The sequence below is a fragment of the Tiliqua scincoides genome, chromosome 11, assembly GCF_035046505.1.
Source record: "Tiliqua scincoides isolate rTilSci1 chromosome 11, rTilSci1.hap2, whole genome shotgun sequence".
NCBI classification, from domain to species: domain Eukaryota; kingdom Metazoa; phylum Chordata; class Lepidosauria; order Squamata; family Scincidae; genus Tiliqua; species Tiliqua scincoides.
The window spans coordinates 21,449,780-21,466,593 of record NC_089831.1 but is presented as its reverse complement, the minus strand read 5'-3'; the positions used below and the strand labels follow the sequence as shown (position 1 = coordinate 21,466,593).

The window sequence follows — 16,814 nt, the reverse complement described above, 5'->3', positions numbered from 1 at the left end:
CTGAGCGGCGTGATCCTGTGGATTGCGCCGCTGCCTTCCCCCGTCTCCTGGCTGCCCCCACCCCTTAAGGGGGCAGAGGCCAGGACCCACAGGGTGGGGTGTCGTGATGCCCCAGTTTGAATACCTCTGCTGTACATGTTCAGCTAGGTAAACCATGGTTTCATTTTAAGTCTGGGATATCGATTAGGGTAACAAACCATGACTGGACAACAAACCATGGTCCCTTCCTCTCCTGTTGAAATTTAGATTGTAAGGTTGTTGGGGCAGTAGCCTAGCTACAGGAGGAGCACTAAGTTTTGCAGGGCTCCTCAGTAGGCCAGGTAGGCTGCCCCCCCTCCCCATCTGTAAAAGCAACATGGAGGCATCTCCTCCACTCTGCTCTCGCCGCCAGGAATGGCTCTGACAGTGAGGGAGAGGGGAAGTTTATATGGCACATTGGTTGGTTGGCAACCTTCATTCTCGAAAGACTAAGGTATAAGCCTACAGCATCCAGTATTCCCAGGCGGTCTCCCATCCAAGTACTAACCAGGCCTGACCCTGCTTAGCTGCCGAGATCAGACGAGATCGGGCATGTGCCGGGTAACAGCTGCTGTGGAGAACTTTAGTACTCTTTGGGGTTGATCCGGCCTTATTTGCTTATTCTACTTTTTGAAGCACTGTGTAAATTCCTGGCACAACATACACAAACCAACTTGACAAATCTGCTGCAAAGACAACTGAAAATTAGGCCAATGCCCCTTAAGAATGAATGCTCTGCTCACTACCATAGTGAAATCCATGGCTCCTTAGCATACAGGAGGAGTGAAATTAGTACAAATGATCTCTATAAATAATGATGTTTTTCCCATTACTTATTAGCAGTAATAATATAATGATTTTTTCCCCTTTGTTAACAAGGAAACAGAAGTTACTTAAATGTGCAATTATTCCATCAGCTATTTTCAAATCATACATATGTATTTCCTTTGAGATACAGAGTTCAAATGGTGCTTAGGAGACTGGTGTAGCATATGTAAATGTGATTACCATACAGGCAGGCTGTAGCACACAGGGGTTTTTCAGTGATCACCACCACAGGTGTTCACTAACAATACTTAATGAGCTTCTTTATTTTTCAAATACATACTCGGGACTGAGCGGATGCTGCAGTTTCACAGGGGTGCAGAAAAACCCACAGAATGTGCGACTGGATGTGTATTTCAATTTCATGATTCAACGTTGATAATCTCCTAGTGTATGTGTTGGGGGGGGGCTGAATTTAAGAAACTGAAAGCTGTAATTTGCACACAGGCAGACACACACCATCCTGTAAAAAAGTTAAGAAATAAAGCCAAAACAAATGAAGGGTTTGGAAAGGATTCAACCTTGGAAGTAAGGACAAATAATCTGAAATTCCAAAATCTTGGGAGAAATTCAGATGAGGATGTTGGGAAACACCTGCACTCTGGGCTTGAACTTGCCATTGAGTGACCGTTCCCTAATCATTCTGCTGCCAGGACTGCTGATAGGAGAAGTGGAAAGCTTGCAACCCTTTAAGCCAGGATGTCAAACTCATATTGTGGACTGACCAGCATTTATGGCATCTGCTGAGGGCTGGAAGTGACATCATTAAGCAGGAAGTGATGCCATAAAGCAGATGGTTGGTTGGCAACCTTCAGTCTCAAAAGACTATGGTATAAGCCTAAGCACCCGGTATTCGCAGGCGGTCTCCCATCCAAGTACTAACCAGGCCTGACCCTGCTTAGCTTCCGAGATCAGACAAGATTGGGCATGTGCAGGGTAACAGTTGCTGCCCAGAAATGTGCACTTTATTCTCAAATAGAAACTCATTAGCTGCAAACGATAGCAGAGAAAATGTGAAAATCTCGATTATATTTTCAAGGTATTAGAGAGACCAATTATCAGGCTGGAAGAGCACAATTTTCACTTGGGCCACCCTTTCGGCAGCACCACTTCTGCCACAGCATCACTTTGCTGCTCAGCAACTGAGAGGTGGCCTGCAAAGTTATGCCTCAAGAGAAGTGACACTGCTGAAAGTGTGGTCTGCTTGATAACTGGGCTTTCCAAGAGCATTGGCAGCATCTCCCTCTCTCACCCCTCTTGGTTTGCCCCTTCTCCCCCAAGAGAGAGGAGAGGCCTTCCTTGCCTTCTGAGACCACCTTCCATCTCTCCCTCCCAGTGCCTTGACTTTAGAGTTGGGGAGAGCAGAATCTGTGCCAGATCCATGCCTGGCAGGGTAAGTTTGAATCGGCCAAGCTTGGCCGAAGCAGTGGTCGGGGGGGGGCCATGGGGAGCGTGAGAAGGAAGTGGGAAGGCGGTGTTTCGGAGTGGGGGAGGGTGGGCAGTGGACGTTCCCAGGGGAGGGCAGGCAGGTAGCGAGACGTGTGGCCAGGATCTGGCAGTTATGCTGGATCCTTACTCCATTTCTGAATGGTTCAGCGCAGCTTCCAGCTGCTCCGTTCTGCTCAGATTTGTGCCACCTGCTGAGGTGGTTCAGATCCAAGTAGACCCATTGGGGCCAATGCAGTGCGACATGGGGTAAAAGGAGAGTTTTCCCTTGCCTTGGGTTGTGCCGATTCTAGCCCCAAACTTGTGCTGAATGCAGCGCGGCCCGCTGGCCTGCCTGCTCCAGCACAAGTCAGGATTGAGCCTTTAGTCAATTTCCCCTACCACAGACAGGAACACTATTGACCCACTATAAAGGGTTGTTGTCGTTGAGTCATTAAGTCATGCCCGACTCTTCATGACCCCATGGCCCGCAGCACGCCAGGCCCCCCGTCTACCGCTAACTTTCGGAGTTTGTCCAAATTCATGTTCACTGCCTCCGTGACACTATCTAACCATCTCATCCTCTGCCATCCTCTTTTGCCTTCATTTTTTCCCAGCAGGATAAAGGGTTACTGTATAAATTACCAAAATTGAATATCAGCTCTGATTCTTAGCATGCAAAATAATAATAATAATAATAATAATAATAATAATAATAATAATAATAATAATAATAATAATAATGCAGGTATTTCTATACTGCCTTTCTTGGTCCTCAGATTTCTCCTCGGACTTTATTCAAGGCGGTTTACATAGGCAGGCTAATTAAATCCCCGTAGGGATTTTTACAATTTGAAAGAAGGTTTCTATCTTTCAAGAAACCACAACATTCAGATGTTTCTTTCTGATCTGGTTTCACATCCTGGCCTCCATCCTCCCATGCTCAGAGCAGATGGAATAACTCAGCTCAGCTTTTCAGCTGCTTCAAGGTCACACGGTGCTGGTGGCCTCGAACTGGCGACCTGCGGATGTTATCTTCAGGCAAATGGAGGCTCTACCCTCTAGACCAGACCTCTTATATAACTATATGTCCAAAGCCAGCTCAGACAGGTGCATTTCTCCACATTCCCCATTTTGTGGCCCTCCCAAACTACTCCCAAGATGGCTAAGAGGAATTAAACCAAGATTTCTTTACCCTGCCAGTGACCACTTCCTGCTTTCTATGGTTTGTAGAACTATAAAGTAATCTTATAAGGACAGGCCAACTTGGCACAATCATTTGCACATCCTATTTAAAGGCATAGATCAAAGTTTCCCTCTCCCCTCACCCCCCCCCCCCAGCTAACATCAGAGAAAGCTTCACTCCCAGAGAGGGGGCCAAATGGAGCTTTTGAAAGGAACACTCCACTCTGAATAGCTTGGCAGCCCAGCTGCTGAGGAAAGCACTTGATGGGCACTTGAGATGGAGATGAATTAACTCAAAATGTTTCTCAAAATACAGCCAATGTGACATGCATGCATTTCTCTTGAATCAAACAGAGATAAAAGGGGCTTGTGGGGAGCACTTTGTGTCTGGCATTTTGGCATTCTTGCACAGACTTCAATGCTTTAGACCAGTGGGTAAAAGCAGACAAAGAAAAGAAGGAAAGAAAATGGTAAGAAAGCAGTGCTTATCTTAGCAAAGGGAGCTGCAAGAGCTGCCTCTTAGCACACACACCTGATATTCTGCACAGCTCCCTGACTCTGGATTTCTGTGAGTAAAACATGGGCATCATCAGGGTTAGGAGCTGGGGAGACAGTGGTCAGTGGCTGGAGGTGCCACAGCACGATTCACCCAGCTGAAGGAAACACAGCTGGGTATCAGCCCTTGGCCACGCTCCATGAGCAGCATCATGTACAGGTATGTTTCTTGAGGAGGCAGGGAAGGACTGTAGCAGGTTACATAGTAAGTAAGGTCAGGCAGGTGGCCAGAATCTGAAAGGTGACAGTCTGGAAGGAAAGAAGGGAAACTGAGGCAATGGAATCTGTGTGGCTACCAACAGAAACTAGTCTGATTGGCTTCCCAGATCACATGACCTGGCTGGGCAGATGGGCTGTAGTAACACCTCTGGCCATCATCTGTCTGGTCATCACTGCAGCACAGCAAGGGACTAGTTTACTGGGTGAATGTAAACATATATTTACATATATGGAGGAATGAAACTTTTACCCCTTGCTTCCACTAAGAATCCCCCCATAGTCTCTATTTGCCCAAGAAGAGAAACTGTCATTGGTGTCAGTGCTTTCCTCCCAGGTGGGGAGGGGGTATTCCACCAGGAAAATAACATGGGAGTGAAGAGTTTAATTCCTTTTCCCCACGCTGTGGTCCCAATCCAGATCACCCTTTCCTCCAGCTTCTATTTTATGAAAAAGATGGGAGATCAAAAGATAATGACATGTTTAACAATATAGCTAGTTTGACTCCCAGAGATATGAGATTCTGAGAAGGCAACAAGATATATCAGAGATTACAGGAGTTCTCTATATGGCCCAGTTGGACTTATGCAGTTAGAGGTCCTGCCTTGGACTTAAATATTTGGGGAAGGACTATTCCCCCTTCTTTGGATATATTTCAGGAAAAAAAAATTGAATGATTAGCAGCCCCGTTTTCTGTTAATTTATATCCTAGCAGACACCATGAGAAACAACAGAGAGCAGAGAGAATGCACCATGATTATTTTCACAAAGGGAGCCTAGCACTGAATTTCATACAGATTCTCCTTCCCCGCAAATGAGGACATAACCCTGACTGACAGCAAGCAGAATTAAAGCTAGAATGCTTTGGATAAAGCCAATGAGTTTGTTTCATTTCCCAAAGCTGCATGCAATATTATTTGTTGACAGGTAATGGACATGATCTAAACCACTCTTTCTCTCTCTCTCCATCTTTTGCCCCTTCAGATAAAATCAGTTTTCATTTCAAAAAGAAATGAATCTGCCAGCCTGGAAAATCCCACAAGGGTTGGATTAAAATCAACTTCTTGATTTTTATCTAACCTTCCTCCATCTTTGTAGAGATGAAGCATGTCATGCCCAGCCAATGGCGTAGAAGCAACATGAACAAGCATGGATACACAGTGCACATTAAGGTTCAGGAGCAAAGTGTTTGCACAAAGGAAAGCATAGCTGCAGTCACACCTGCCCTTGAGACAGAAGGTCTCATGGAAACTTAGCTCCTGAATCTGTTTCTGTTTCCAGGATTAAGTACTGTATATGTGAAACAACAAAGCCATTCATAAGTAGTTTGGCAAATTCTGGAATGTTCTCCTTGCTGAAAATGTGCGTATGGTCAGAACTAAACCAGAGGCCTTTTCACTTAGTAGTTGGCAACCTTCAGTCTCGAAAGACTCTGGTATCGCGCTCTGAATGGTGGTTCTAGAACAGCGTCTAGTGTGGCTGAAAAGGCCGATTCAGGAGTGACAATCCCTTCCACACTGGGAGCAAGTGCAGTCTGCCCCTGGTCTGTCTCCCTGGCTATGGGCCTTCCTTCTTTGCCTCTTTGCCTCAGTCTGTTGGCCAAGTGTCTCTTCAAACTGGGAAAGGCCATGCTGCACAGCCTGCCTCCAAGCGGGCCACTCAGAGGCCAGGGTTTCCCACCTGTTGAAGTCCACTCCTAAGGCCTTCAGATCCCTCTTGCAGATGTCCTTGTATCGCAGCTGTGGTCTACCTGTAGGGCGCTTTCCTTGCACGAGTTCTTCATAGAGGAGATCCTTTGGGATCCGCCCATCGTTCATTCTCACGACATGACCGAGCCAATGCAGGCGTCTCTGTTTCAGCAGTGCATACATGCTAGGGATTCCAGCTCGTTCCAGGACTGTGTTGTTTGGAACTTTGTCCTGCCAGGTCTAACTTTGTCCCAAACCAGAGGCCTTTTCACTTACCAGGTGTCCATTTATGAAGCATGCTGGAGATGCACATATATAGGGCAATCAGCAGCATGCTGCATGTCCCTCCTTTTTCTCTGCATGTATAAATTGCTTTTGGAATTGATGTATCAATACATGTGACGCATTCTCTCAAGCTACTGTGAACAGCACAGCTACTTCCAGCATGTGGTGTTGCCCTGTATCTAGTGGTTGGGCACACATGCATGCATAATACTGGGACGTGTGGTGTGGGGGCAGCAGGCGATGCAGACCCTATCCCCACCGGTGTCCTCCAAAAATCATAACAGCCTAACCCAGTGATCCTGCATGCATTCTGCTTGCTCGCTCAGGTTCAAGTGGGCAGAACGTTTGCGCAATCCCTGGGTTAGGATGCTGGGGGGGGGCTGGGGTCTGCCTCACCTGCTGCCCCTGCATTGCTCCTTCCTGCTCTAAAAGTATGTTTTGGGAGGGACTCAAGGGAGCCATCCTGTCACTGAAACAGCAATGTCAGACTCAGGTCCAGCGCGTCTTTCCAAACAAAGAGAAACATTTAAAAAAAGGAATAAAAAAAATCAAAACATGTTTTCAACTCCTACACAACATTTGCATGCATACAGGAAAGCAAACTGGAACAAGATAAACTTAATTACACTGATTAAATTTTTGGGGAAAAAACCTAATAAGAAATGGTATATACGCTGCCAAAGATTTAATGAATTTGTTAACCATCCATAAATAATCAGGGGAAAGCCTTTTGCTGGAGCAGCAAGGAGATCGAGCAGATTGAAAATGCTTTTCTCCTTGCGACAAGCCACTCTGTCATGAACACTCACTTGTATTTTTCAATCACAGTAAGGTGTCGCAGTCTTGGGAACCAATCTACGGTACACATCCTAGAAGGGCAACTTTTCAATCATCCCCGACATAAGTACCACGGACAGCTCCTTCAGCTCTGTCCATGTGACCCCTGACTATTACCAAGATAGGGTTCCTATCGCCTAGCCAGACAGCCAGTATTCGCTGAACTAACATTGCTGTAACTCACTTCTCAGAATCCTGTTACAAATACCATTGTTTGATTTGTGTAATCAAACAATTGCTCACATCGACCGATCTTGGAACATGATGTTAGTCCTATCCATAAGGAAACATAATGACATCGTGGTCCGTACAGACAGTACCCACAAGGGTTGACTGCATGACCTTGTACAAGTCATTGTTGTAGCCTTGGTTCGCTACCTGTAAAATGGGAGTAATAAAAACTTCACATATTCTTTAGAAGGCTGGGTAAAGATAAACAAGATGTGGAGCAAGAGGTTCGGATTTGCCTTCCTGTCTCCACTGTTTTTCATTCCGTCTCCTCAAATGTCACCCTAAATGGACTTTGATACCCAGCACATGTCTTGGAGGATTTACTTTTGAGGTCAATGGGACTTACTCCCAGGCAAAAGTGTGCAGGATTGCAGGTTGAAGTGGAATCCTTTGTGTTCTGCATAAGAAGGCAGTCCTGGCAGGCCTCTGCCAAAAAAACAAATATATCAAAGACATTGTGGTGAATTGGCTTGGTGTGAGTGAAAACTTGTTCTTGAGAAAGAAAACAAGTCAAAACAAACCAGGATTAGAAGGAGCTGCTGTTGGAATCGGGTGTTACCAAGACATCATGTTTTCCTTCCCCACTACGAAGAACCCCTATGAGATGTAGATTTTCTCAGTCTCGTTGCAGCAATGGAGAAACTGTTTGCCACTTAAGCCTGCAAAGCCTGCACACGTTTGCCTGGGAGTAAGTCCCATTGACCTCAAAAGGACTTACTTTTGAGGAAACGTGCTGGGCATCAAAGTCCATTTAGGGTGACATTTGAATTAAAATATTCATTCTAATTTCAAAAGCAGGAAAATAAAATTTATATATATTTACTTCAGTTCTGTGCGTTCCTTTCAGTGAAGTCTCATTCAGGGCAACACAGATGTTAATATTTAAAAGGCAGAAAGAGAGAAAAAATTGTCTTGTAGCCTGCCTGACCCTTCAATAGACATTCATGTTCACGATGACACTTTGATGTTGACCTTCACCACAATGTATCTGCTCAGCAAGTTCAATTCTTCTAGTAAAGTCCTTGCAGTACCGCTGAACCAATGAATGTAGCAAGAGGCTTCTTTGACAGCTTGGCACATGGGAACATAGTCCGAGGGCAAAGTGGAAACACACAGAGCACACCCCCAAAACAAGGTCGCAAAGGAAGAGCAGCACAGATTTGCAGTCATGTCCACTGTTGTCTCCTACTTCCATTTCCATCTCCCTGTTTTTCTCCTTTGTTGCTCCCATCAACATTGTGTGAAACAACTGCCTTCCACTCGTCAAGCCATATAATTCTCAAATCTCTTAGGGCAAGTTCATGCCTACCTGCCCCTTCCTAAGGAGCAATGGCAAGACCAAAGGGCTACATTGTGCAGGCATTCCCACAACATAAACATACATTTGTTTAAAAAGTCAACACTCCACCATTCTAACATGTAGACTGCAGTGCATCTATTGTTGTACATGCATTGGACATCATGTGTTAATAACCACAATACCATACAGACCAACAATTCTGTGTACACCGCAGAAAAGTTGCAAGTGTACTAAACATAATGTGTAAAATGGTTTTAGGCAATGACTTGCATGTGGGAAATTTCTTGTACGTAAAACCTTCCTGGTTAAAATACTCTTCAGAAAGCTTTATGTAGAACACCCACAAATGGACGAGCGGTGGATGGTGAAGCATGACAGAGTCTTCTCTGCTGTAGGTCCCTGATCCTGGAATACGTTCCCCACAAAGGCTTGCCTGACCCAAGTCTAATGTACTTTCAGAGCTTAGTGAAAACCTTATTGCCTCAGCCTTGCACTGTGTTCAGGAATAAGAATTGCTCCTCTGCCTAGTGTCTGCTCTAATGCAACTAATTAGAAGACTGACAGACTCAGCGAGGACCTTCACAATGTGAACATCTACCATTGTCTTTATTGAGCTGCCCATTTTTGGTTAGAGCATTTGGACTATGTATAACTTTGGAGTATTTTACTCTCAACCAATAACCATGATGGAGAGAACAGATGCCAAGAGTCTTTTAAAACACAGGCTGGCCATTGGACATAGCCTGACCCAGCCGCAAATATCGCCACTCATATGTGGGAAGAAATCAGCTTGGCTCTGTAGTTTTCAGTGTTTATGATTGACTTTGCTTTGTCTGCAGTAGGCTAGTGGCCTGTCAAATGTACAAGATTAATATCTACAAGAATGCCCTGCAATCCCAATGAATCAATACAAGCTCTGACATAGACCAGCACGCTGAATTAAGCATAGCTGACGGTGGGTTGTAAGCACATGATGTTTAACGATTGGATGGGGCTTTCTCTTCTCTCTTCCTCTAACAAGAGTGCTGCATTATTTTGATGGTGCAGAAATGCTTGCCACTGATTAAAAAAAAACAACAAAAAACCTATAGTGCCTACCAACATATCTCTTCTACCTCTGTAAACACCCAACCCATCTGGTTGTTAGTGTGGAGCTCAGAAGCAGCAAATCGGTATCAGAAGCTAAAATAGAACAATTCACCTGTGCACTTTAGAGGCGGACGAGCACAAAGGTGAACAGCAAAGAGCAATGGTCTATGAACTGATGAACACAAGAAGCTGCCTTGCATCAAGCAACACTATTAGCCCACTTGCAGCTCAACACCAACACCAGCACAGCAGGGCTGTGCAGCCTATGCTGTATCCTACACTGGCTAGGAGCAGGCTGGAGGTGTCCTCGAGGTAAGGGGATATTTATCCCCTTACCCAAGGGAAAGCCCCAGCCTGTGCAATGGGGCTACTCAGATCTGTGCCAGCAATCACTGGAGTCATCAAACTCATTTTGTTACGTCCTCTCTGGGGTATAGAGGCAACTGACCACTGTGAGCAGTGTGCAGTTGAGTGAATATAACATTTTAGGTCATCAAAAGTGGTCATTCTAGCATGGTAAGTAAGTTCTACCTATCGTAGGAACTGTGGCATCGCGAGGGGGTGTGTGTGGGCCACTCTGGGTGACACACACAGGGGTAACACCACAACTTACCAAAATTTTTAAAATCTTTTATTTTTGAATAATACCATCATGTTATATATCCTTCGATGTGCGATTTCATGCAGAATGCAGTGAAATAAACCATGTAGAAATGTCTATGTTCTATCAAAACTTATAGCTAAGAAACCAGTGGGGGTGGGGTGATGGTACATCACCATGCCCACTGCCCAAGGTATTGTCCTGCCACTGCATAGGAGGAGGTCCATCATAGCAGTGATGTGCTGGTCTCCTAGTGACACTAGTGCATAGGAAAACCTTGGTAACAAAGAACACTCATTTTCGTGACTTTTGTCTAATGCTGCCTAACTACTGCTAGCTAAGCAATGCATTTACCCTTTGTATGGCTCTCTTGCTCCTCACTATATTCTGTTTAAGTGTATTTAATCTGCTGTAAAATTCTTTCCATGGCTGCAAATGTTACTGTAACTGCTTTACGATGTGCATTATCGCTCCTTTTCGAAGACTTCTGCCTCCCCTATGCAAATCAGTTACTTATCTGATGTTCCTCCAAGATCTGCTCTTTGGACTAGCTCTACAATGGGGCAATGTCAGAGCTACTGGCTATCAAGGATGCCACTTCCTGTAATGGAGACTTTTAGATCACTTTCGTAGTGTTTATGCGGAGGCGCTAGTTTTAGCCTTGGTATGTTGGCAATAAAGCAAAGCACACTTTGCACCTGCGCAGAGCACACTCGGCGCGGCCTTGGTGACATGCTGAGTCTGAAGCTCCGTAGCCTGTCAACAAGAAGATGTTATGAAGAATCATATCTAAAAATGTAGATTGCGGTTAAGCTAGAACTAGCTAGTAGGCAACCAGTATAATCTTATTAACCTTTAATAACCCTTAATGTTGTAATAGTATTGTGTCATGTTTTTAAGATTCAATAAAGGCTGAGCGGGCTAGCAGGCTAGCTGGGAGGAGCGCATTCTCTCTTGATCTCCCAGTGTTCTGCTTCTAGCTCTCCTGCCAGCATTTTACCCTTTGAATCCATGACTGCCATCTCCTCCTTGCTCTGATTCCTTGCTATTTCAGTTCCTACTAACCCTTCAGTGCATCTGCTTTCTGTACTCCCAGCAAGCCACCAGGCCCTAGGCCTTGTGGGCTTCCCAAGCAGCATCCCAACTGTGACATCTTTCAGTGCTCTGCACTCCCAAACAAGCAACAAGGCCATAACAAGCCTTGGGTGCTTCCCAAAGCAGCATCTTGCGCCGCTACAACTTTAGCTTTATATAAGTGCCAGTTCAGAGTAGATCTCATCCTGAATGCAGCTTAAGTTGCACATTGGAGACATTCTAAGAGTGGCTGCAGGCCTGGGTCACACCACTGGTGTAGCTAGAGGGGGGGGCGGAACACTACGTTTTGCAGGGAGCCTCCCCGCAGCATACAAGTGGCCCTTCCTCCTCCCCTTGGGAGCCATTCGCCTCCGTTTCCCCGCCCCCCCGCCCAAATGGCTCCCAAGGGGAGGGGCTGCTTGCACACTGCAGGGAGCCTGCAAAACTTAGTGCCCCGCCCCCCCTCCAGCTACACCAGTAGGTCACACATGTGGTCATATGGATGACCAAAGCTGCAATCCTATGCACACTAACCTGGGAGTATTTCCCATTGAAGAATAGGACTTACTCTTGCGTAGTTATGCACAGAATTTCAGTGGAAGTTGCATATGTGAACAGACCATGATAGATTCAACTTGACAGACAGGACTTGTATATTATTCATTATCAGCATGCAGACACTGCATACAATGCATACATGAGGGAATAGCCCTTATCCTAACCAGCACTTTAGGACAGGCAAACAACACCACCGAGAAAAGCTGCGTGGGATAAGTTATGAACTTTTCTAATATTGCTATTAATATTGCATGTGGCAATGTTATACCTAAAATGGCTCATTCATACATATAAATCACTGGATGTTACCATCACCACATGCTGAACAAATGTGCAAACCAGAGCCTCAATACAAACTGCAAGAAGAACATTATTTTTAAACAGGACACAAATATTCATGAATGCACTAGTTCTTTTGGTAGGACGGAGCATTTTAATGCAATGCTATTAAACACAGTGTGCTACCCTTCCCCCCCTCCCACCATGTTGTTAACCAACGCAACACTGATTGAAAGGAAGGACAAATAAATTTGTGGGCTTTTGGGGAGGGGGAGAGATATTATTCCCTAGGCTGTTTGATATGTGCTTTGCCCATTTATAGTACACAGGTTTTATGGTCCCATAGTGCTATTCAGGAAAATAAACTGTTATTTCTTCATCATAGCTGCTGGCACAGGAGTTCTGGGCATCTTATTCTTAAAGGAACACACTCAAAGCTCGACTTGCTGAGAGACTGTGGGCAAATTAAGAACCAATCACATAATCAGCAGAGCCAAATGAAACTCTTTTCCTTTTCTCTTTACTAGATTGTACTATCCTTGGGGCACAATGTCTCACAATTGCCAACACCAACTGCAAGAGCAAAGAAATCACATTTGAATGTCTCCCCATGTTTTTAAAAAAATCCCTGCATATGGAAAACTAGCATGTGAGGCTCCTTTGAGACGAAAGACAGGATTAATTGGACAAATGGCGGGTTCGTGTAAGCAGCAATATACAAACTGGTGACATCCCAGTTCATTGTCCATGAATAATCAGGAACTTTATGAGCCCAACTTAATGGCAGTCAAGGAAAAGAGGCTTTGTGTGCCCTTCTCCATTTGTTATTGGTAGAGATGATTGTACCGCCTTATGACAGTGTACAGCAGCAAGCAAACTCACCTTTTGGTGGAAAAATAAACCACACAAGGCAGCCATGGGTGTGAATCACCTTCATTATCCACATCTGACCTACAAGGAAGGCAGGACAAGGAGAGCTGAACTTGTTGAAGCCATCATCAATTGAGAGTTCATCTTTCGATCTGTGCTGGTGCGCTGCTCGCTGGCCTGCATAGGCTTGAATTTTAATAAGCCCGCACTCCGTACGCCTTTTTGCTAAGCCACTTAATGGCACACCAGAGGAGGGAAAGAAGCTACTGACACCATGCAAATTAGAGGTGGCTGCAGCTGTCACGAGAAGAGACATAACAATGTTAGCTTAATGGCTGCTCAGGAGTAAAAAGGTCTAAGTAGAGGAAATCCAGCCTGGAATCGCTTTCCTCCAACTTCACAAAGAAATCCTTCACCATTATCATCAATTTCCATCACTTCTATTCCATCTTAGAATACAATCACCTAAAAAAAAAAATCAAAAATCTATACAACATTGTATCTGCTTACTGCTAAAGAGGGAGGCAGCTGCAGTAATGGAAGACTCCCTGCAGGTCAGAGAGTTATGGCTCTAAGGGTGCAATCCTAACCTGCGCTGGGACAGGCAAGCCAGGAGGCTTGCACTGTATCCAGTGCAGGATTGTGGTCAGAAGCGGCTCAGCCAGAGGTAAGGGGAAACTTTCCCCCTTACCTCAGGTAAGGACTGCTGGCCACAATGGGTCTCCTCGGACTTGTGTCATCTCTGGAGGTGTCCAAGGAGAGTGGAGCGGCTTGAATGGGGGTTGGGATCTGGCATAACTGTGTGTGGGGGGGGGAGGTGGATCCCAGTCCCACCTGCTGCTGCCCGCCCACCCGCCCCCAGGGCTGCCCATCACCTGCGCTCCTCCCTGCCCAGGAAGGCCTCCCTCCCTCCCTCCTCCTCCCCTCCCCCCACGCCTACCTTTTCTGCTTGTTTCAGTGCTGACTATCAAGGAAAGATTGCTCGATATTGAGCGTCAAGAGCTACTCTGTGCAGCTAACACCATTTGCTCCCCTCTCCATCTGCACATCCCAGTCAGCTTTGGGAAGCCGGCTTCTTTCCTTTATCACCTGCAGTGCCCACAGGCTCGCAGAGCATTCTCCCTTGCGAGATGCAATGCCTTTCCATCAGCTCTGCTAGCGGGCAGGTTTTGTGGCATTCCCTACTTAGAAAGAAGGTGTACCTGTGACAGGAATTGTGTGGAGACATTACATCATATATTTTTTTACTGCCCACTCCATGATACCCTTCGTAAGATCTGTCTGGCTCCACTGCTGAACAAAATGCAGGGCTGGGAGGATTCATTTAAATTACAACCTCTTCTTTCCATAGAGGAAACTGACTCTCTTGACAAGGTTGCCAACTTTGTTTCTGGGATTCTGGCAGGACGGAATTCTGGGTCTTCCGCTATATTATGGTGAATGGGGGGAGGGGGTATTGGATGATTACGAGCAGGGCTTTTTTTCTAATGGAACGCGGGGGGACGGAGTTCCGGCACCTTTTTGCAGGGGCCCCTCCCCTTTGGAGGCATTCCAGGAGGGGGAGAGCAAAATAGAGGCATTCGCTGGGTGGGTGCTGGGGAGTGCAGAGTGGGCAGGCGCCTGGCCCCTGCCTGACCGCACAATGACCCCCTCCTGCCCCCATCTCCAAGCTCCCCCCTGAGCCCAGCCTGCCTCCCCTCCCCCTGCGCTCTGCTTCTCCGCGCAGCTTCCAAGCCGGTGGAGGGCATGGGGGACATGAGCTGATGCCGAGGAGGAGGAGGACGGATGGACAACCAGCCAGCCAGCCAACCAGGGAGACGGGCTGCGGCACCCACGGAACGCCCAGGTACTGGCTTGGCGGAGGAGGAGGGGAAGGAAACTGGCTGGTGCAGCCTTGCAGCCTGAGAGCCCAAGCATGTCTACTCAGAAGTAAGTTCCACTGTGTTCAGTGGGGCTTACTCCCGGGAAAGTGTCATAGCCTTGCAGCCTGAGTAGACAGGCAGAGGACGGGCTCTGTGGCTGCAGTCCTCTCCACACTTTCCTGGGAGGAAGCCCCACTGCCTCTAGTGGGACTGACTTCTGAGGAGACAGGCACAGGATTGGGCCCTGAGGCTGCCATCCTATCCACAGTAAGCCCCATTCACTAAAGTGGACTTCTGAGTAGACATGCATAGGATTGGGCTCTTAGGCTGCAATCCTAGGCACTTTCCTGGGAGTAAGCTCCATTGACTAGAACAAGACTTACTTCAGAGAAGACATACCTAGGATTGGGCTCTTAATCCTGGCAGAGATATATATCTGCACCCGTTTTCACCTGCTAAGGGCAGGTGAAAAGGGATTCTACGTGTGTACAATGTGCTGTCCAGCCTTGCCAGAGATCCTCCTCATCCTTCCCCCACAAGCATGCCCTCCGCCAGCCAGCGTTTGCAGCTCCTCTCCAGCAATGCACAGCAGCTGCTCAGGGCAGAGAGAACATACAATTGCATGCCAAGCTCCTTCCCAAAGACACAGAGTATTCTGATACCTGAATTAAACCATATTTAATCGCTTGTTTGCAAACATAGCTGTTTCTATGTGCACCTAAAGACCCCTCTCGTGTAAGAATTCCTTTTTTGTTCTTACTCCCACAGTTGCTTAGAGTAATTTTACTACATGGAACTCATGTAAGCCATTTTCCAGAATCCATTCACTGCTTCCTCTCCTTGAAGTAGTACCACACTACATACTACATGCTACAAGTGCACCTGTACAGTATTTTTCCCCATGTGTAGAAAAAGTAGCTAGGGGGAAGGGGATGTGGAGATTGACAGCCGAATCCTATGCATGTCTACTCAGTTCATCTTTAGGGGGGAAGCACATAAAAATATTTTATTTCTCCAATAAAAAATGGTTTATAAATAAATAAATTAAATAAATAAATAAAAGATTAACAAGTTGTGAGTTCCTGCACCATTTTATTTACAAAAAAAGCACTGCTCATAGGGATTTGAACCCCAAGCCTCTGGCTCCACAGACCTGCGGTTTAGCCATTGAGCCACCAGAGCTCTTAGGCTCAAAGTGTTTGGAACTAACACTTGAGGCACTGATGGCCACCAGCTGGGCTCAAGACCTTATATATTTGTTCTGAACACTTTAACTACTATATAGGCTTTCCTATAGCCCAATGGAGAGAGTTTCCTATAGCCCAATGGAGCACCTCCCCACCTAAAAAAAATGGGGTGTTTCACTCCAGCTGTGGCAGGAGTGCTTTTGCTATCAGGGAGCTCACACGGGATGGACGTGTGTGTGTGTGCACGCGCGCATGTATAAAAAATGGTTTTAAAATAAATAAATAAAATAAATAAATAAATAAAAAGTTGTGAGTTCCTGCACCTATTTTTTTACAAAAAAACACTGATTACGAGTGTTTTATTTTATTGTGTGTGTGTTCTGAATGTTTAATGTTTGGTTGTTATTTTTACCCCTGGGGGCTGGGGATAAGAATAGGCCCTCAGTTTGGCTGTACTTGTCGTAAGAGGTGACTAAACAGCCACCGGGTAGTTAGGACTCGTCAGCCAGGGAAGGCAGCTCATCTGAGAGAAGGAAAACTCTGATCCCAAACCTCCACTGCCTTGTGGCTACATCCAGTTATGGAAAAGGCTTCAGGAGTCAACCTCCAGGCAAAATCTGGAGCCGGAGTCCCTGAGGCAGTTCATGGCTGAACACAGTCATGTTCTGGCAACTCCTGCGATGCTGCTGGAACCAACCGTATTGGCCTCTGCCTTTCCATTGGACCATT

General features: G+C 46.1%; 1 pseudogene; it reads right to left on the bottom strand.

Moving 5' to 3' along the window:
- Positions 1 to 478: 478 nt before the first annotated feature.
- Positions 479 to 596, bottom strand: LOC136662754 (5S ribosomal RNA; annotated as a pseudogene).
- Between the last annotated feature and the right edge of the window lie 16,218 nt (positions 597 to 16,814).